Source organism: Perna viridis, chromosome 7 (genome assembly GCF_037379345.1).
Source record: "Perna viridis isolate PV_CMFRI_1.1 ecotype Kerala chromosome 7, ASM3737934v1, whole genome shotgun sequence".
Taxonomy (NCBI): domain Eukaryota; kingdom Metazoa; phylum Mollusca; class Bivalvia; order Mytilida; family Mytilidae; genus Perna; species Perna viridis.
The window spans coordinates 45,616,058-45,638,370 of record NC_142451.1 but is presented as its reverse complement, the minus strand read 5'-3'; positions in this window follow the sequence as shown (position 1 = coordinate 45,638,370).

Sequence of the window (22,313 nt, the reverse complement as noted above, 5' to 3'; positions counted from 1 at the left end):
TCTACATTGTCTTTTCGTCTTTATATAAATTGATACTGTCCTATAATGCATTTCAGAGGCGGATCCAAACATTTTGAAGAGTTTCTTAGAAAAAAGGGGTGCTAGGACATTATTTGACTTTTTTGTCAATTTCATATATGAAAATGTCACATTTAACAATAAAAAAGGGGGTGCCACTACATTTGGAAGAAAAGATATAGTAGTAAAAATGCATATATTTCTAACAATTTTGATATATTCTTTGTGACCGTTCGTCCGTTCATACCTTTATCGTAATAGTTTTCTCTTCGGCTAATTCTCACAGCCACTTGATATTATGATCAAAGCTTTTTTTGAATTACATAGTATTACATTCAACATTGTTGGATTCTATATTTTAGTATGAATTTGATAATTAACTAAACTAACTTCCTGCACCCAAAAATGATTACCCAAAATGGTTTCCAAAATAAAACGAAGTTGAAAATCACTTCTTAAATGTCAAGTTTCGTATTACAACCGACTTTTTCTTATGAATTTCATTAACCCCTTTCCAATTAAAACACAGAAAGTAGGAGATATTTTTTAAAGAATAAAAGGTTTGAACGTTTCTAACAATTGTTTGATAAAATACCTCAGGAGGTATAACAGACTCAGAGAACATAACTGCAGTCTTGTACCTGTCAATATACCACTTTGGGCCAATGTGCATGCCATATTAATTTTCGTATCATTATTGCAGTATTCTTATCCGATGTAAAAATAATTTTGAGACCGACCTTTGGCTCGCTTTCGGCTTCTGTCACGGTCTGACATAGCTCTTAGGAATCGTTTTTGGTGTTTTGGTGACTGGAGACTTTACTGAATTTCGTCCATTGTTCCTTTGAAATTTTTGTATACTGCCTTAGCAATTACATCCTTACAATAAGATTGGCTTTTTCTCTTAAAATTTCTTCAGAGACGATGAAATCGTCAATCTGTCGGGAGAATAATACACATGAACATGGCAAAAACGCATCGACGAAAACGTTCTAAAGAATTAAATTCTTCCTTCATAAAAATAGAAAATGCGCGCTGTTCGTACCTACAGTGGTAACACAACGTTACGACGTTTTTGGGGATAATCAGAGAAAATGTGGACGCTCTTTTTCTTTGATAACAAGTTGTCTGATAAATAACCACGAAAAAATCACAACTTTTTGTGACTAATGATCAACTGCACCATGCAATCTAGAATATATATAGCTTTGAAGAACTCAGTATGATGTTCATAATGTATTATAAATTATAAAATTGCTTTTATAAAGAAATAAACAAGATAGCAATACTATTATTAGTAATCCTCTTGAAATAAATATGCATTAAATGCTATTTTATTGTAAGTGCGTTTGGTATTTGTAACATATTCCCATGTTCCTTCTTTTTCTAAAGACATATTTAAAATATTTGTGTCGGTGCCTCATTTAGTAATATTTTTGTTTGATTCTCTCCTGTTGAAAGTTTTCATGGGGAGGAAATAAAAAAAAAATGTTCCTGTCATGGTTGATGTGTAATTAATATAACATTTCCCCATATTCTTTCTTTCTCATGATAGTTTTTTCACCGAACCCGTATATCAACGTTATCACTAGGAAAACTGTGATGGTAAAAATAAAAAAAACATTTAAATAAAACTTTCAGCAACATACGTGTATATTTAATTTAATGGTTAATCTAGATGTGTGTCTTTTACAATAAGAATGACATTTTCGAAAACGCACTGGTGATATTTTTCTTAAAAAATACGACTGTTAAGTGTAAACTCTTGCGAAAAAATCGCCAACCACACTTACGGAACGTCGCTTTTACCGTTATTGAAAATGTTACTTTTATTGCGTTGTGACAATTTGTAAGATTTGTGAAATATGCTGTTGTAAAAGAAATAAAAATCAAAAATTAAAAGTCTAGGACTTAATGAAAAGCTGAGAAAAAAAACTTTCAGAAAAGAGTTGTTGTTGGAAAACAGAATGTAGCAATAACATAAAAATAAAACGTGAATTTGCCGTAATGCGAAAAAGAGCATGTGTGACATTCTGTAAGACTCAATAAAAGTTGCCGTATTTCGTAAAACTCTGTTTTTTAAAATATCTTGAAATTTATGATTTTGAGTAAAATAATATAAATAATATTAAATGTAAAAAGAATTTACTCCTGTCCATATATACCCCTTCTCTTTGTTTGAATTGGTGTACTAGTTCTATTGTGTTCTGTGGAACAGTTTTATTCTTGGTATTTCTGAACAATTGCTGGGGAATGAGGTCACCATGACGTCAAAATAAAACAACATTAAAAAACATGGATATTTGCTAGGTTTTTTTTTTCCAAAAAATAAATTCGTTTTATTATAAAAAAACAAATTTTCTATGTCATTTTGAAATTGTTCACGCGACTAAAAATGTTACCTGGGACAGTTGAACAATTACATATTTCAACAATTTTAGGATGTATATATATGACTACGGCACTTTATTTAGACATTTATCCGGCTAAATATATTGCTACACCAATATTCTATAAGAATAATTCATAATTCGATAGATTACTGCAGGTTAATTAGTTTTATCGCATTTTTAATTGTCGATTACGCCGCTATTTTGAAACAAGTACGAAAAGTGCGCGTTGAGTCGCCTAAAAATTTAAAAAGAACAAAATATTAGAAAACGAAACAACAAATATAAGAAGATAAGGTTGAATCGAAAAGAAATGACTGAGTTAAGATACATGTTATAACCAACCAACCTTTATTTTCTACTCAATAACAAGAAGTTCAACTTTGTTAGGAGGATCCAACGTCACTATCTCGTTCAAAAATGGCATAGTGACATTGATAACTCCTCTAGAGAATCTTTCTATGAATTATTTAAGCAAAACTTTGGTCTTGAAACTTACTTACTTCGTTTACCCGAGAAATCCCGAAACTGGATAACCAAATTTAGATCGTCCAATATAAAATTTCCTATAGAAACAGGACGATGTTATGCAACGAAGGTTTATTAGGAGATGAGTTTCATTATTTATTTGTATGTAAAAATTCTATTGTTGTAAATCTTAGGAAGCTATATGTACCAAAGTATTTTTCATCCCACCCATCAATACACAAGTTCAAGGGTATGTTTTCAAATTGTCATACAACTTTGTTATCTAAAATTTCCATGTTTATCAAAAAACTGTCAGCTATATTGTAATTTAATGCATATAGTTTATGTAATTTTTGTATATCTGTCTACCTTGCCATTTTCATTAATTGAATTTGTATTTGCCTCATGTTACACATAACTTGTGTCTGAGTGAAATAAAGAATCTTGAATCTTGAATCTTGAATCTCCTTATTTTGGTATTGTGAGGGATCTGCGAAAATAAAAAAAACAAATTATGTTAAAATACATACGATTGATTGATTATTGGGGTTTTACGCCCGAGCAGCAATATTTCAGCTATATTCATGCGATGAACATGAAATGGATGATAAAATGAACATGAAAGGAAGCACATGCGACGTTTCGTGTCATATTGGGCGTTATAATTTGTGTATATACCGTTTCGTTGCTATTACAGTGTGCATGTACTAGTAGGATTTCTTTAAGATGTGAAATGCAGTTAGAGTTTGCTATAGCTACATGTAATTGTTTCTGACTGTTGACATTACTGAACTGTATTACTCTGGTGTATTCTTTTTTTTTATGTTAAAAATTATATCAAAAATCAAAATATTAAAAATTTTAATTAGGCACTGAAGTAACGGTGTATTTCATGAAAAATAATTTGAAGCATGGTAGATTGAAAGATATGATAAAGATTTTGGTTACGGGGTAGACCCTCCCATCACCTTGAACACTTTTGGATACATAAACCACACAGCAATCTTGAGTGTTAGTGCCTGTAAGAATCAGGCAGTGGGTGAAACATTGTATGACAAAAAAACACCATTTTGATAGTAAAATTTGACAATTTGCACCATCAGACTCAAGGAAACAGACAAGATTTTCCATATCATGCTGTACCATTGAGCTACAATTTCACTGAAAATGTACTGAAAATGAACATTTCAAGAGCAGATAACTATGTCAAAAAGCTCAAATTTCTAAGATTCTATTCAAAACATTTCTGAGCTAACCCAATGATGCAGAGATCAACTAATGGTCTTTCCAAAAAAAAAGAAAGCATCGTTGAGTGATATGTTATTGACAGATCGGTGGGGTTTTGACATGCATGTTTCTGATTTATTCCCATTTTGCCTGACTTTTACAAACACTTACACTTTATAGTTGAACGCTTCTCTTGCAATACTGTCTCCACAAACATGCGATGAACAACACATTTTGTCTTTAAAAATTTAGGGACATACTATATGTGTAAATCTGCGATAAATAGAATGAAGCGTACAGAAAATAATGAATCTATGACTTGGAACATGAATATTTAACTTGATAATGTTCAATAGCCATCCCTGAAATATTTAGATAAGTACTACGGTACCATGCAAGTAATAAAAACATTTATCCTGAAGCAGTTGGCGTGAACTTAAAAAAAATATTAACATAAAAATTTAAACAGAATTTAAAATGTCCAATGTTATTTTAGCATCTCCCAAGTGTATTTGGGTTAATTTTCCATGCATGACGCCATATATTCATATTCTGGTCTTTGTCCCTGGATTACATTCTTTAGGTTACCGTTTTTACCTTGGTTTTCTTGATTACTCTTTGTTACTTATATTTTTATAGAAAAATGATTATCCTACATTCGTCATGCACAAATTGACAATTCTTAAGTGTCAATTGTCTTCTTTGGAATCCATAGTTTTTTATCAGAAACCGTGATCTGAAATCGCGGTTCAGTTATGAATTATTTATGAAACTTGAAAGTTGTTTCCGAAATAGGATCTCGTAGTAAGTTTAACATGCCATTGCAAATTCTCTTTTGAAAACGGAAGTCTTCTTAAACATACAGTTTTCCATTGTAAATGATGAAAAGTTCGCATGTTATCTTTGTTTTAATTGAAGTTTTCAATATTTTATACGTTAATTCAATCAACATCTTCGGAGGGTATTTCAGAACAAACTTTCTCATTGAAACAGACTTATATGTTCTGTTTTCCTTTCAACAAACTGGACCAAAAATGTGCATTTGGGAGTGTTTATTGCACAAAGAATGCACTGCAGTTAACTACTGGAGGAACACATTTCTGTGTGAATTGTTAAAATCGACAAGCGGAATAAACCCAGTACAGAAAACCGGTAGCAATGTCTTTTTCACTACAATCAATGGTTGGGCCATGGTAAGTGTGGCTGACACTCCCCTATCTCGCTTTTAGTTTTCTGTTCTTTTGATTTTGATTCTGTTTTTTGGGGTTTTTTTTTCTTTTTTTTTTTTGTTATAGTTTTATTTTGTTTTGTTTTGTTTGTTTGCTTATTTATTTTCGGGAGGAGGCAACATATTGTTTGTCAATGATTGTTTTCATTAGTTTTATGAGATAGCAAATATATTTTTTATATTTTTATTTGGTTATACACTTTATTTGCTATTTATGTACTTATTTCTATTTTTTTCCTTTATGTTTTAGTGTTACTGCAATACGGGTGTAAATTTTTGGTTGCTTCACTGTGTGTGTGTTTTGTTTTTGTTATAGTTTTATTTTGTTTTTGTTTTTGTTTTTTTTTGTTTGTTTGTTTTTGTTTTTGTTTTTGTTTTTTTTTTTTGTATTACCATTTCTTATATAGATAGGTGAAGTTTTACATTTATATTCGTACATTGTATATCTTTTTGTTTTCTTATCCACATTTTGTATTTTTTAATTATAAGTGCATTCATATATGTACAGCACTTCGAATAATTTATTACAACATATGCGTTTTATAAATTATACTTATAGTGTATAATGATAATAATAAAAACATTCTATGAGAAACTACATTGTATCTACAAAAAAAACCAGATATCCTTGCCTGTGTAGTTATTGCATTACTTTCAGAATAATTTTGAACGAATTTCAAATGTAATAATTAAAGAAACTTTGATATTTATTTGTGCACGAGTCCGCCATTTTCACCCTGTTGAATTTAGGGTTGTGTTTGTGTCTCTACATTCAATTCACGTTTTTAGCAATGTTTATGGAAGTTATCCCTAGCTCTTTTTTGTTTAAAGTAAAGTTTCCCTCAATCTAGTTCGATGGACGTTTTGACATTGAAACGGCAAATTAAATATCTTAATGACACACTAGTACATGTAATTGTAAAAGCAAATTTAAGGTTTCTGTGACTGGTTTGATTCATAAATTTTCATGAAATTAAGATTTTCCTGAAATCCTTTCTCAACTCAAAGTCCGACTAGAGTAATCAAATCACGTGAACATTTATGGACAAGCTCAAGGATTTGAAGAAAATCGTTTTCTGATATTTTTCCGAACTAATTAGCCACCTTTTATAAAAATGAGTTAAATTTTAGTTTATCGCTGAATTGGTGTGGTTCTAATAAGTAGAGAATACCCAACATGTTCTGATTTCAGGACAACAACGCATGTTGGCCTAATCCATGCTCCGGTAAAACAAAGTGTCAGCCAGCCATGCATGACCAGCATGTTTGTATAACTTACGGTAAGTTACGCCACATCTCTCCACTTTCCTATCAGGTGGGTGCTTACGCCTAACAAGCTGTGATTCGATAGCGTTATGTAGAACTTTTAATACTTAACTATGATATTTGAATATTTTTGAGAATAGAAAAGATTTATTAAGCTTTAAGAACTTACAAAAAGGCTAAAGGACGTTGGAAATTTGTACATATGTACTAGAAAATACACACCATCTTTCCTACTTTCCAGTTTACTTGAAATTTATATGGCTATATAGAGGTCTTATCAGAGGAAATATAACAGTTTATGTACAGGGAAGGATACAGGAATTGCAGAACTGGAGGTTGCGCTGACTGACCAAACAAGGGTGCGCACCTTCATGCTTAATATGTAATTTTCTATTTTATTTAGGAAAAAACGGGCACGCGCAACTTTTTTTGGTAATCTTGTTTTCCGAATTTGGTACGAACTAGTTGATTTTTTTTTCGTCTTGACTCAGAAACCTCACCAATTGAGAAATACTTATCCGCCGTTAGCTTCACCATCACGTGCGAAAGTTTTGCTTGACGAAATGACGACCTTGATTGATTTGAATTGTGTTCTTTGGTTCTATTTTTCCGGATAAATAACCCCAAAAAAACTTGTTGTTTGGGCCGAAAACGACTAAGATGAGCTGATTGATAACACTCTTGATTTAAGCTAAAAATGGATACCGTAACGTCTTTCTCAAAGTTAGCGGTCACTGGAGAAATAGACACGTGGATTCCGATCAGATATCGTAAAACTTTGTCAATATTATCACCTGTCAAAATCGTTAAGTATCAATTTTCGCTAAAGTCATCGGATATGCTTCTGTTGAATACTTAAGCTGTGAATTCATAAAAAATCTTGTAATTTCACGCACTATAGAAGAGTACTACGTATGCTAGTCTTCTATGAATCTCCCTCCTCCTGCATAAACTACGGAACATCCCTAGATGTTGAATTATTCGTTAGATCAACTATGAAGCATTTTTATTACCTGAAGATAAAAAATATGATGAAATACATATATCCATCTATTTTACCCCTGCTATATTAGACCAGGCTTGCGACTCAGCACCTTGCAAATATGGAACATCGTGTCGACACATTGTTGGAAATGATTACCGATGCGCATGTGTCCCGGAAATGAGTGGAAAGAACTGTGAAGGTAAGGAATGACTTTAAATTACCCTATGCAATATTCTAATAAGTAATTACTATTTTATCTCCTGCACAGAAGGCATATTTACCCGTCTGCGAGGTTCAACCCTACTTCGTTTTGAAAATTTGAACAAAACAACGGAAACAAATATGAATTGAATTTTTTACGTCTTGTATCGTAATGTCTAGCGAGTGATATATGTAATAAATCATCGATGCATTTATATATTTTATACGAAATAACATAGTTTGGGCCAGTATACAATTAAACCATGGTATTTCGTTTTAATTGTTAACTGTCACAAACCATGTTATTTCGTATAACCTGCTCAAAACACAGAAACTTTCCTTAAATGATCACCAATGAAATTTGGACGGACGAAAACTAACCCCGTTAAAAGACGACGGGCGTATTAAAGTACCTAATCCCTGTACACTGAAGTGATCACCAATGACGTGTGGACGGACGGAACCCCGTAAAAAGACGATGGGCGCGTTAAACTACCTAATAAATCCCTGTACACTGAAGTGATCACCAATGACGTGTGGACGGACGGAACCCCGTAAAAAGACGATGGGCGCGTTAAACTACCTATTAAATCCCTGTACACTGAAGTGATCACCAATGACGTGTGGACGGACGGAACCCCGTAAAAAGACGATGGGCGCGTTAAACTACCTAATAAATCCCTGTACACTGAAGTGATCACCAATGACGTGTGGACGGACGGAACCCCGTAAAAAGACGATGGGCGCGTTAAACTACCTAATAAATCCCTGTACACCTGAAGTGATCACCAATGACGTGTGGACGGACGGAACCCCGTTAAAAGACGACGAGCGTATTAAACTACGCATGGTAATACAATACAGTTAAGTCATTTCTGAAAATTTGGTCTCATTTTGTTGAAATAAAGCTGTTTTGAGGCAGTCAACACAGAAATTTCTAGTATTTTGTCATAAAAAAGTGCATATTTTTAAAATCCTTGGTGTGTGGAGGTTCAAGTCATTTATAAGTAATTTAGTGATTATTCTTATAAAATCCAGTAGCCATGGTAACATACTGAAAAAAATATTACTGAGTTTTAGTACAAATCAGGGGTGCCTTTCCAAAACTAACAGCCAAATACTATGTTTTATAAAATATCAGGCACTTAGACAATACTACAGGATGAAAGCATGCATGGAGTAGGTGGGAAAAAGGTAAAAATAATAAGACCCTTTTCGATTCATTCTCTCACAATTTTAGTCCCAAAAGATCGTGCAAAATAAGGTATTTTGAAAATCAGCCATCTGATGCCGAGGAGAGAACCTAGGACGGCAGGGGACTGAAACGTTCTGGATACCATTTTTCATTTAAATTACACCTGTTTACCATAACATATATTACATCTGTCTATGTATAAATGCCTATTTTACATTTAAACAATATATCCACCAAATTTCAACTTTTAATTTTAAGTTTTACAAAATTTGACTGGGGTGACTTGGTGTGCGAAGCAGTGCGCCTTAATGTAACTGTATAGTGCACTCTAATCCCTGTACACCTGAAGTGATCACCAATGACGTGTGGACGGACGGAACCCCGTTAAAAGACGACGAGCGTATTAATCTAGCTAATCCCTGTACACTGATGTTCCTTGTGTGTCTACAAATCGTACTAAATAGATTTCATGTACCATATATAACAAACCATGTTAGTCAATGTTTATTTTGTTCCTCCGCTGCAGACTAGTGGCGAACTTAAAGGCAAATCAAGAGAACCAGGATTCCAAATGTCATCAAAAGAATGCAATCCAAAACTTATGTGTAGACAGGCAAAATACACACACACACACACACACACACACACTGCAGAAAACATAACATAAATGACACACAGAAAGAAACGAAAGTAAATGAGAAACTACACTAAAAACTTGAGGCATGGACCAGGTATCCATCGATTATTTACTTCAGTCATTTTGAATTTAAATGTCATGTGATTTGACATGTTACCAGTGCGGGTCCATGTGTAGCCATATATTTTTTACAGTATATTATAATTCATTTTATACACTTCTAGTTTTAGATCCCTACAGTTTCATGATATATCCAATACTCATTAGAAGCAATTATTTCCCCAATCCATATGAATCCAACGCTCACAAGTCTTGGTCGTATCTGACTGCTAAGAACCAGAAAATTCTCCTGACGATCACCACCTTCAGTACTGAGGGAAACTATGATTTTCTTAGGGTAAGTATGAATTGAAACCAGAAAATCTACCTGCATGACTTTTACCATCGAACTACATGTACGTTGTTTGACTAAACACATCAAACGTTGTTTAAACACAATATACCAAGAAAATATTTTCTGTGGGTTAGTAAATTAACATGCTTAATATACACTTCAGCTAAGAAAATTATTTTCTTTGTCCCAAACCCAAGGTCGCGATGTATGTCACACATACTCAAACAGTTAACAGGAAAGGTCTATTAGCAAAATTTGAAGCAAATCTGTATGACATCTGACTTTTTAAACTATTTTACTGATATAATTTGAATAGATTTTCTGTGACGTATACCAGCGTGCGGCATACTATGTCTTGTAGAAAGGAATTATAACTCTCGGCGCCCATCCCCTTTCCCACCGACTACATTGAGCAGAAATTACTTTATATCCAGGAAATAAGCAATGATTCTTATTGGTTTAAACGTGGTCATGTGTTACTTCTATTTATGAATGTGCGTAATAGCATCTCTAGAGGGTATTACGACTAAGTCATGATAATGCCCGGGTAGGGGTACTTCTACACAGTAATGTCGAATTGTTCTTCAGTGAAATAAACAAATAGTTGTTTATGTGGCAGCCCGGCCTTTATCGGTGATTTGGCTGCTAGTCGAGGCTGGTGAAGTGATATATTAGCCTTCAACATCGATAGAAACTGCGGCTTGGTGCATAACAATGTTTTAGGCAATATCTGCCAAAGTATCAAGGTAAAACCATACCTCCCTTAAGATAAAACATAGATACAGGTACACAATTTCAAAATCATAACCTGGGGAGGATATTTAACAATACATGAACTGCAAAAGAAAAAAGACGGTAACATGAAAATAGTCAATATATATTTCTGACTTGGTACAGTCATTTCAAGGTGAAATCGTGGGTTTAACCAGGTATTATGGCTAAAACAACTATTGTATCGCTGTACCTGTGAATAATGTTGTTTTGGTGTCAGCTATTACCTACCTTGTGGTGTTAAGGTTTCTTTGTCATTCATTGAAGACCCATAGGTGACCTTGAGCTGGCATTTTTCATCCCTTTGGGGTTTTTATCTCTTTGACGTATTCACCATATCAATTCTCGTTATAATATGATTGTATAAAATAAATAATTTTAATTGCTGTTTCAGATATACAGTAGGACAGACAAGACAGACCTGATAGTGGAACTTTCTGGAGAACTGGCTGTACCCTATTACGTCTACTCAAGGGATTATGCTGTCTATTTAGAATTTACTTCTGACGTCGGTGTACAACTTCAAGGCTTTGAAATCAGAATAGAACCATGTTGCTCAACTTAAAGATGCTTATTTTAACAAAACCTGTAAATTCCTTTAAAAACGCATTAATAATACCATATTATCGAATGTGTCAGAAATTATACGTATCTTGGCTGTAGTGTTATTTCTTGTGGATCTTTTCATTATGCTAAGGAAGAATCATACAAAAATCCCATAAAAGATTTCGTATTTCATGCTATAAAAAGGTGAGCTTACTTGTCAATTATAAAGGGTTTATATTTGAAAAGCATGACGTAACATCAGAGTCAATTTTAATAAACCTAAAATAGAAAAAGTCAGAAATATTATTTAAAATAATATAGATAGGGAAATTAATTTGTGATTTGTAAGCTGAATCAGAAAGAGTCGGCAAAAATGTGCAATGATAGCCATGATACCCTTTTCAAAAGTTTCATTGTATTAACTGTACATAACAGAGCATAAATGGCACTATTACAATGTACATCCTGATAAATGTTGTTCATGTAAATATGTACAATATTGCTCTTTAAAATGTGCAAAATATGTGTGCATGCATTATGAACTTACACTGTTGTGTATATATATATATATATTTATATATACATATAATATAATTATATTTTTATCAATTTATATCGAAGATCAGAATTGATACAGCAGTCGCTAGAGCCTTTAGATTTGTATAACCTTTTAGCATCTGCAATTATTTTACACTACCGCAAGAAAATAGTCCCATTGGCATACCCGGTTAAGGTTCAAATGCAGATAGTTAGGTCCATTTAATAGGTATATCTAATATATCATATTTAATTCTATGCTCTTTACGCCAATAAACAAACACAATAAACAACTTTTACTGCGAATTTAATTTGGTTTGCATTAACAACAATTCCATTAAAAATAGTTGACCTGGAAACTCATATCAGTACCTGCTTACTTCCATGCATTTATCCGAATAAACCAATCATTCATTATATTATATTGAATATGTCGATATATTCAAGTTGCCTACAAATGCTTTATTCTTAGAGACATGATAAACCATTCGATGTTAAGCCAGAAAACCCTGCGAGATTATAAAACATAATCGATCATAGCAATGAAAACAGAGGAATGCTGAGTACCAATTGGTAGAGCTGTCTTCAGATACTTCATGCAGAACTTGCAATGGCGGATCTATTTATTTACAAAAGGGGGCAGTGTTTCCAGTCAAGAAACTTATATAAAGAAATAGATTCCAGGCGGGGACCAAACTCCATGTTCCAGGCTATTATTTGCCGTCTATATTTTTGCTTAACTTTAAACAAAAGGGCAGCATAACCCCGAAGCCATCCTGAAACCATCCTGATCTATCATCCACTGTACCGTATGTTTTATAACAGTTACTGCCTTGTGACATCGGAAGCCCGGAGATGAAAGGTAAAAATGAAACTTTACCTATTAATGATGACAAAGAAAATATAATATCGATAATGCATTTCTCAGGTATTGTGTCAGTCTGACTGTGGTCTAGTGATATTACTTTTTTTTATAATTAGGCTATTAGGCATTGTGTCATAATGATAAAGTTGTAGGTGCTTCATGCAACTGACATAATTGTTGAAAATTTATTCTAAGACTTTGGCGTTTATGTTAATGTGCGTGTCTTAGGAACAAGATACCCATGCACAAACTAAGCGCTTTTACATCACACATAGGCGTCCATATGATAACTTGTAGGGCTTGAGCTATATAGCTTATCAACTGAGAAATGTAGCTAGTTGAGAGGGACATGTATCTATGGACATGCTTTAATTCAATTAATGATTGTGGTTGAAGTTTGAATGATTTGACAGACAGTTTCGAATTGGAAACCCGACTTAAAAATTTAGAAACTAGTAGTTTGTAGTTTAATTATGCAGTATGCTGGATAATTTTGCATTAATTCATCTTCGTGTTCCATTTAAACTAACATCGAACCAGAATATTTCACAAACTGGCGCACTGCATACTACGATATATCACGAATTTTGTTGTGTGTTTATTAAATGTCCTTTGTAATCAGAATGGTGAATTAAAAAAATAAATCAAAGAGTTCAATATTAACCATTTACAACAATAACCTTGGGTTTTGATAAAGTTGAATTCGATCCCTATGTGTGTGTGGAATATATCCTGATCTTGGTGGATTTTGAATTTTCTCTAGCATTTTCTACTTTTTAGCATGTTGATGGCTGTTTTATAGATTTCCTTATTTTCATATTGATGAATGTATGTGCATCCTAGATATTGGTATTCTATTACCTCTTCCAGTATACTATCCCATAGAAAAATAGACTAAGTGCTGCATTATAAATCTTGGCACTTGTGATTTAGTTTATTTATCGTTTGTACTTTGCCTTCACGATTCAGTGATTAAATATATGTATCTTTTCAATTCTAACGAAAAAGGTCTATTGTTTTTGAATTCGGAATAATAAATTTACAAAATGTATGGAATTTCATACAATACAAACATCTCATATTTATGATACATTGTAAAACATTATAGTTTAACCAAATAACATGTAAATGGGGCACATATAAAATTATATCTCAATGTACATACATGTACCTGTAAATAATTACCCCTTTCGATGTCAAGCCATGCAAAAAGATAACCAATGTCTCATTCTCTATAAATTACATGCGTTATCATGTACATGGAACTAGTTTTCAAATTTTCTTCATTAAAGGATCCCAGATCTCATGTTAACGGCTGTATGTTACTGTTTATAACTAAAATGTGTTATATGACATGTTTTTGAGTGCAAAACGGTCAATGAAATTCTAATCACTGACATGTTTACTGTTATAAAAACATACACCGGGATAGGTGACACTTCAAACAGCTGATTAGAGGGATTAACAATAAAACCAATCACCTGTAAACATTTGACAATAGTTAGGTATCAGAGAGTGGGCTAGATCAGCGTGTGACAATGTTGTAATAGTATTTTGACAGATGAACACAAATTATTGCAACAGAAAATTTTCATTGATTTGCTTTGCCATTTTGTTAAAATATTGTAATTTTTCTAAATATTAAAATGCCTACCAGTTTGTTATTGTAATATTTCTAAATATTAAAATGCCTACCAGTTTGATCCCAGTTTATAACCAGTTGATCCGGAATGCCGTATTTTTTCACAGTTGTTTCAATTCTATTCAAGTATTCCCGTTTCACATCTTCGAAATCTGCTGGTAAATGTTTTATTCTTTTTGTAGCTTTTCTCTTTTTAAAGTTCAACCTGTCTAACACGGATCTAGCCCATTCTCTTGATAGTTCAATTTTTCCTCCGTATTCGGGTAGCGAAGATTTGTTTCTTTTCAACATAACTCCTCTGCCGATGCTTTGCACTATTAATGTGTTCACACATCCACCTTCATCCCGGAGGTCACGAATGTAGTCACATACTTCTGTGTCTAATTCCTCACCAAGAAGCTTCGGTCGACCTCTCGGTTTAGGAACAATTTCAGTTAGAGTTTTTTTTTATAGTTTTTTGACTGCAGCAAATACGACGATTTCATCGAACGAACAGTACTTTCGTTAAGTTTCTTCCCAAATGTATCAGAAAAGTGACGGGCAGCTCTAGTGGCTCCATGTTCTATAGTGTAGCGGGTTATCTTAGCTTTCTGTTCTGGAGTATAATGAATATATTCCCCACGTTTTCTTTTCCTTGATTCAGACCCTGGAGTTTTAGCAGCATATTCGACTTCCACAATGTCATTTAACTCCTCCGTAAGTTTTTGTTTTTTCTGGCGTAGAATGCTTTGTTGGGTCTGGTAATCCAATTTTTTTTCGGAGTTTGGACTAGCCATCGACGAAGCATTTCGATTGCCACAAAATCCGTCTGTATTTAGATGTAAATACGACTACATGTAGTTAGTAAATTTCACCCGTAAATATAGATTTACATCCTTAGGGTAACCCCTGAACTTGGTTAATCAGTGAAAGAAGGATAACTCTGTTTCATTTTATTTCAACGATCGCGAAATTTCACATTTTGGTAAGAAATTTTCCGCGAAAATTTCCGCCACGCGAAAGGTTTTAACATGTAAAACGCAAAAATATCACCCCGCGAAAATTTCCACTTTTACAGTAGTCCAATCATGTGTATATATTGCAAAGAAAAATGGTTGGGGAGTGCCAGAACACTGAATTCATCCTTCATGTAAATCGAATTGCTATTGATTCAGACTGCACAATTTTTGGTTGTGACTTAGTTTCCCTTTCGTTGACTGGTTTCAAAGGTTAGTATGCATACTAACTTCGAGCAACATTGCTTCATATTCTTATATATATAACTTGATTCTGATAAACCGATGTAGATACAAAGGTATGTAGAAATACAAATTACATCTAAACATTGTTATTTGTACAAGTTGACGAGGAGGGATAAAACATCTTATTCAATATGAATACACAAGTTAAAACAAAAGGAAATAATAGAAAGAAGATAACAATAATAAAAAAAAAACAAAAACAAAAAAAACAAATGTAGGTGGAACGACAGAGAGAATCCTATATATCATTTATCTTACGAATAAATATACACAAGTTTTTTTTAGTTTTTTCTGATTCATTATTTTCTTGAATTTAACAACATTGCAATTTGTTATGATTTGCCTATCTATGTATTTTTTTTCCGATCGTCATTCAATAAAGTGCATTCCACAATATAATGGTATTAATCCCCAATAATTGTGTTGCACAAAGGACATAGTCCTTGATCTCTCTGAATATTTATCCATCTTCCAGTCTCTACTGACAGCTTGTGGTTTGTTGTCCTAAATTTTGTTAATGTTACTATGTCTTTATCACTAAGTATTTCCAAATAATTTTCAAATTTCAAAGATTCTTTGTATATTCGTTAGTTTATGGAGTTGTGTGAAGTTTGTATATTTCCAAAGCAGGATTGTCTAAATTGATCTTCCAGTCTTTCTTTAATTATTTTCAGTAAGTTCGATGTTGTATTTTGGCAAGCCCAGAGATAAGAATAACCGCAAGTATCAAGTATATTTTTAATTTTGTCGAGCCATTTAGATCGGAACGTTGTTTCTTGACTTAGAATGTACATGTAACGGAAAATAGCAGCACTCAGTCTCGTATCTTTGCCTAATAAGATTTTGGACCAAAATGACACCATCCTGGACTTTATATCGATTTAAATGGGATATTGTCCTAGTTCTCCATAGACCATATCACTTGGGGTTGATGGTTTTAAGCGCATGACAAGTTTATAAAATTTTAATCGTACTCTTTCCAGAAGTTCAATGTTTTCAAATCCCCAAATCTCGCATCCGTTGGTCAAAATTGGTTTCACTATTTTATCGAATAATTCTACTTTGCATTTTATTGATTAATTATGTGTTCTTGCTTTTCTGAGAACATCAAACATGGCGTTTGTGGCTTTTTGTTCTAGTTTCATTTTGCACTTTATATATAAAACTCCCTGTCCTTGAAAATATAATACCAAGATAGTTAAAGTTATCCACTATTTCAATCTGGTTATTTTTGTAGAGGAATATTGGGTAGTTTGTCATCCTTCCTTTCCTGAATATAACTATTTTTGTTTTTTCTACGTTCATTTTCATTTTCCATGTGTCACAGTACCTTCCAAATTTATTAAGAGTGTCTTGAAGACCTTCGGCTGAGTCTGCCATTATAACAGTGTCATCTGCATATAAAATCACAAACAGCTTTAAGAATATTCCTAATTTCTCTTCAATATTTTCACTTAAGGTTTTTACTCCTATTATATTTTCTGTTGTCAAGTATTCTTCTAAATCATTTAGGTATAACAAAAATAAAAAGGTGATAGGTTTTCTCCCTGTCTCAGTCCAACTTCTCATTGGAATGGTTCGGAAGTATGACCACCATAATTAAGGCAAGATTTTATGCTCTGGTACATACTAAATATAACATTATACATTTTTCCATTTATATTATTAATTAGCATTTTATACCATAAGGCGTTGCGATTAACGGTGCCAAACGTCTTTTCAAAATCCAAATTTGCGCAATAGAGTTTCTTCTTCCTATAATGTAAAATTTCAATAATTGATCGTAATACGAAAATACAGTCCATGGTCGAGTAGTTTTCTCTGAATCCATTTTGGTTTTGCTTTAACAGAGAAACGTTGTCAAAATATCTCTGAAGGCGACTATTTAGCACTGACGTAAACACTTTTCCAAAACAGCGAAAGATAGTTATCGGACGTTAATTCTTTGGGTTATTCGGATCCCTTTTATTTTTGTAAAAATGTCTAATAGTTCCTTGGATCCATTGTATTGGTACTTTTCCGGAATCAAAGATCAAATCAAACAGCTTAACGTAGATATCAATATGAAAATGTGCGGATGATTTTAAATATTCGTTCCGTATTTGATCTTCAGCTTTGTTGTTTTTTTAAGATTTTTAAGAACTTTTAGTATCTCTTCTCTTGTTATTGGACTGTTCAGCTCATCATTTATAATTTTGTTTGCGTTGGCTTCTTGCATTTCTGTCTCGCCATCGTTTTCTGAATCATTACTACTGTCTAAGTTCTTAAAGAAGATAACTAGTTTTTCAAATTCAATTTTTTGTTGACAGATGTGTTAGTTTCCTTTCAATGTTCTCCAGAATTCTTTTACAATTGATTTTTTGAGGTTATCTATCTTTTTCCTAAAAGTAGCTCTGTAAGTTTTCTTTGCTCTATCAATTGGCTTTTTGTACCGTTTTGTCTGCATCTAATGCTAAGTTCCGGTTGAAAATAGAAAGATGTTTTGGTATCTTGACCTCGATTCTTTACATTCATGATTAAACCACGGTTTATTTCTATTTAGGTTTTGAGAAAAAAAAACTGTTCGATCGTTTGTGCCAAATGTTTTCTCAGCCGGTTCTGATTAAGTCAGCCAAATCTTTATCTATTTTGGGGCCTGACTTCTCTGTCTTTTCATTAAATTCTCTCATTGAGTTTAACGTGTCGACCCTTGGAGGAACTTCCTGAGTGGGTTCAGTATCAATGTTACTTTGTGTGTCTGAATCACTGTCAGATTCATAGTCATTCTCACTACTAGAGATATCTGAATAATTATCACTTCCACCGAACAACTTATTCAGTGTCTGAGGCATTTTGTTAGTCTTATTATGCCTAGAGATATATTCTGGATTTCTTCCACTACTGGCTTTCCTATTCATGAAGCTCTTTAATATCATTTGAATCTTCATAAACATGTCGAACATTTCTCGTTCAGACACGGTATCGGAAGCAACTTCCGGTATGCCTTTGTTTACATTTGTATGATAGACACATGACGCATCTTTAATTGGCACACTGACTCCACCCCTTTCTGCTGGACGAGAGTCTACAAAGGCTAAAACATTGTCATTTCTTGTTTCATAGCCTGGTGAAATAATGTGTACGATCACATTTGACGACACTGTAGATTTGTCACTCCAAGAACTATCCTTGGCCATGCCAGAAAGTTCATTCATCGAGTCAGAACTCGACGTTTGCGTGTGGTCATCCATTATTACATAACCACTTGTTTGTGACAATTAAATGACAGAAATGTTACACTTTCAGAAAGAGTTCACTGTCAAAAATAGCATAAACTTGTAAGCGATATTACATTGCACAGTATAATCAAAACTTCCAGTGAAGAATTGTATCCTAGTAATTGAAAAACATAAAAATTTCCTCGGAAATTTTTTCCCTTGTGACCTAATCAAGAACCTGTTAACGCATTAACCTCTTGACCTGCGTGCACATTATCATGGTTCTCTCAGCATATAGGTTCAATTCAATTGTTCTTGATTGTTGCGACGTCGTGGTTCCGTTCAACTTCTATACCTTGAATTCTGATCCCCAAAATTTGCTGCTAACATACATTACAATCGGGACAAATACTGTACAATGACTTAGAGTTCAGATATGTAGTTCCCTACCAATTCTGTATGCGGTAGGTCCGATGTAAATAATAAAATAGCCACTTTTGAACTGGAGAAATTTTCGTGCTGCCTCCTCCTATATTTGATAGTGGGAGCAAGCCCCTGTGATATAAATCAAATAATACATTACAGAGTGTACTAAATAATCATGTACCACATATCCAGACACTTTGAAAAGAAGGTGATCCTCAGAATAAGGGGCTAGGTTGCTAAGACATTCTTTGCCATGTTTTAATATAGACATGAAAATGACAAATTTTACAAGAAAAAGGGAGTGTCAACCTCCTGCAACTTCTCCTCTGGATCAGCCTCTGTATCATTATATCACCATAAATCTGTCAGAATCAGTGCCATAACAAAAAATTTAAAAAAGCTTATTCGTAAGGTATATAGTTATGATATTGTTGTCAAACCGTTAAGTATGACATTTTTTATTTTTAGTATTAACATTGATTCGCGCATACATGTGGGGTCTTTATATAGAAATAAAAATACTTTAAAAGCAGTTTCTGGCATGACATGGCTTGTGTCTTTATTGTATGACTTATGATGTACCGTGGTCCTCAACCCCGCATGGGAAGAATTGGCATTGATTTGGTATACAATGGCGACATAACTTTTTGTGGGTCTTAAATGGTCTGGAGCTGGCATGTTAGTTAACTGCTATAGTAATCCTTAATTTGTACATTTGTGTAATTCATATTTCCGTTGCAACAAGGAATTCAGACCTTTAGGTGTGTATAATACGTTTCCACAGTGGCCAGATTTTAAAGGGGGTTGTGATCACGTCAAAGTACTTTAATCCTGCTGCATTGTTTTTCGCCTGTCCAAAAAAATGGCTTCTGTATGTCATGTTTCTTTTTCACCTTTAGTTTATTTTTTTGTATTACTTGAGTATATAGGCGCAACTCTTTCTCCGTACCTGTGTATAATGATGTTTTGGGGCCAGTTGCACCCTACCCTGTGGTGTAATGGTTTCCTCGTCGTTAATTGAAGACCAATGGATGGCCTTGGGCTGATGTTTTCTTCCTAGTGGGGTTGTTACCTCATAGACATATTTATAATAGTATCAAGACCCATTCTTCTTGGTCAAAATAGCTACTAATTAATTCACCGATTTTCTCCATAAAGAAACAAGTTTTCTTGTTTAAACATATTTGATTTGTTAAATAATTCCCAACGATGTTAGAACTGTCAAATTTGCGATGCAAATTTTTGGTCGTTCCCTCCGCGGGACTCGAACTCGTACCGCTGTGACATCTATGGCAACACCGCCTGTGCAATCGGGAGTATTTGGCCGTAAAACACAATAACATTCCTTCGTAATTAAACGGATTCTTTATTAGAGGTCTCAGACATTAAGGAAAATCTAAAGTTGAGATGAGACCCTCACATGAGGGTGTAGGGGTCTGATTGTACAAAATACAGGATGATAATAAAAATACAGGAACACAACAGCTCAGTTAATATTGACTGGTTACATCATAATACCTTCATTCCAAGAATAAGATGCACAGAATCATAATAAATTTGTAGAAAGTCTAAAGTAGTTGAAAATCTAGGTAATACCCATGTTGTTCAAAATGGTTTCTGTACTGCTTGAAGTGTAATAGTGTAGTGACAAGAAATTGGAGGGAAAAGAAGAGGTGACAAAGGAATTTCCATATAGGGCAATTCAGGTAAATCCACCTAGTATTATATTCCTCAACAAGGTTCTCATACTGTTTTAGATTGCCTCTCAACTGCACCAACTCCTCATCTGCCTGTCGAAATTTGTTCTCAGTTATGGCGATGGAGGACTTGAGTTTTTCATTATCTGCTCTGATTTCCTACTTGCTTTTCTCTCAGCTCCCGGACAATGGAATCGGTGTGAGATTTGGAGGAATGTTCAACTCGATCCACCAAAGCTTCAACTTCACCAAGTCTTCTTGTTGCTTTCTTCAATGCTTCCTTGTCTCTCTCTGCTTTCTCTTTAGCCTTGACCAACATCTCTGTCTTGCAACTCTATCTGGATTACAGAACTCTGTAGAACAGACGAGGGCACATCTACAGAAACAGCTTCGTCAGAAAGAGGCTGATTGTAACAGGATGGCAGTACAAGTCAGGACAGTAGAAAGTACAAGAGCCCAAGATAAAATAGACATAGAACATCTGACATGTATAATTAATATTTATATTTCATATTTATTTATGTTTTCAATATCTTTATTAACATAATTCCAAAATTATAAAATTAGTATACATTCAAAACTATACTTATAAAAACTGTCAATATTCACTCTATCACACCTGCACAAAGTCCAGCGCCCTAGACCACTCGGCCAGCTAGGCTGTATAAAAATATAACTTTCGCTGGCCGCGTCATTCCTCCTCGTAGGATTCACCTAGGGCTGTAACTTAGTACACGGTGTATGGTACAGTTCATTTTGATGTTATTATGTAGGATAAAGGATCAAATTAATGATGCATGTCACAACAAATCAATATTATACAAACGTCTCAGAATGTGACGACTCTATTCACTACAGTGCTCCATCGGATCCAATTGATACAGGGAAGATATGTAAACGTATAGAAAGGTCTGAAAAATTCCCAACGATGTTAGAACTGCATTGCAAATTTTGGTCGTTCCATCCGCGGGAACTGTCCCGTACTACCATACATCGTGTACTAAGTTACAGCCCTAGATTAATCCTACGAGAAGGAATGACGCGGCCAGCGAAAGCTATATTTTTATATGGCCAAGTGGTCTAGGGCGCTGGATTCAGACATTTTCAGACATTTCTATCAATTTGATCCGATGGAGCAGTGTAGTGAATAGAGTCGTCACATTCTGAGACGTTTATATATATATATATATATATATTCTTGTGTTAACAGCCAAAAATTTAAATTGAAGAGTTATCAAAGTTCTGACAACTGCTAGAAAAATATACTGAATGAGTTCATCCCTCAATTTTTAACAGAGTGAGTATTCGATAAGAAATGACACTAATCCTCAACTTTATTAGTTGTACAATCTTTAAATGAAAAATATGCGTCTTTGCTTAGG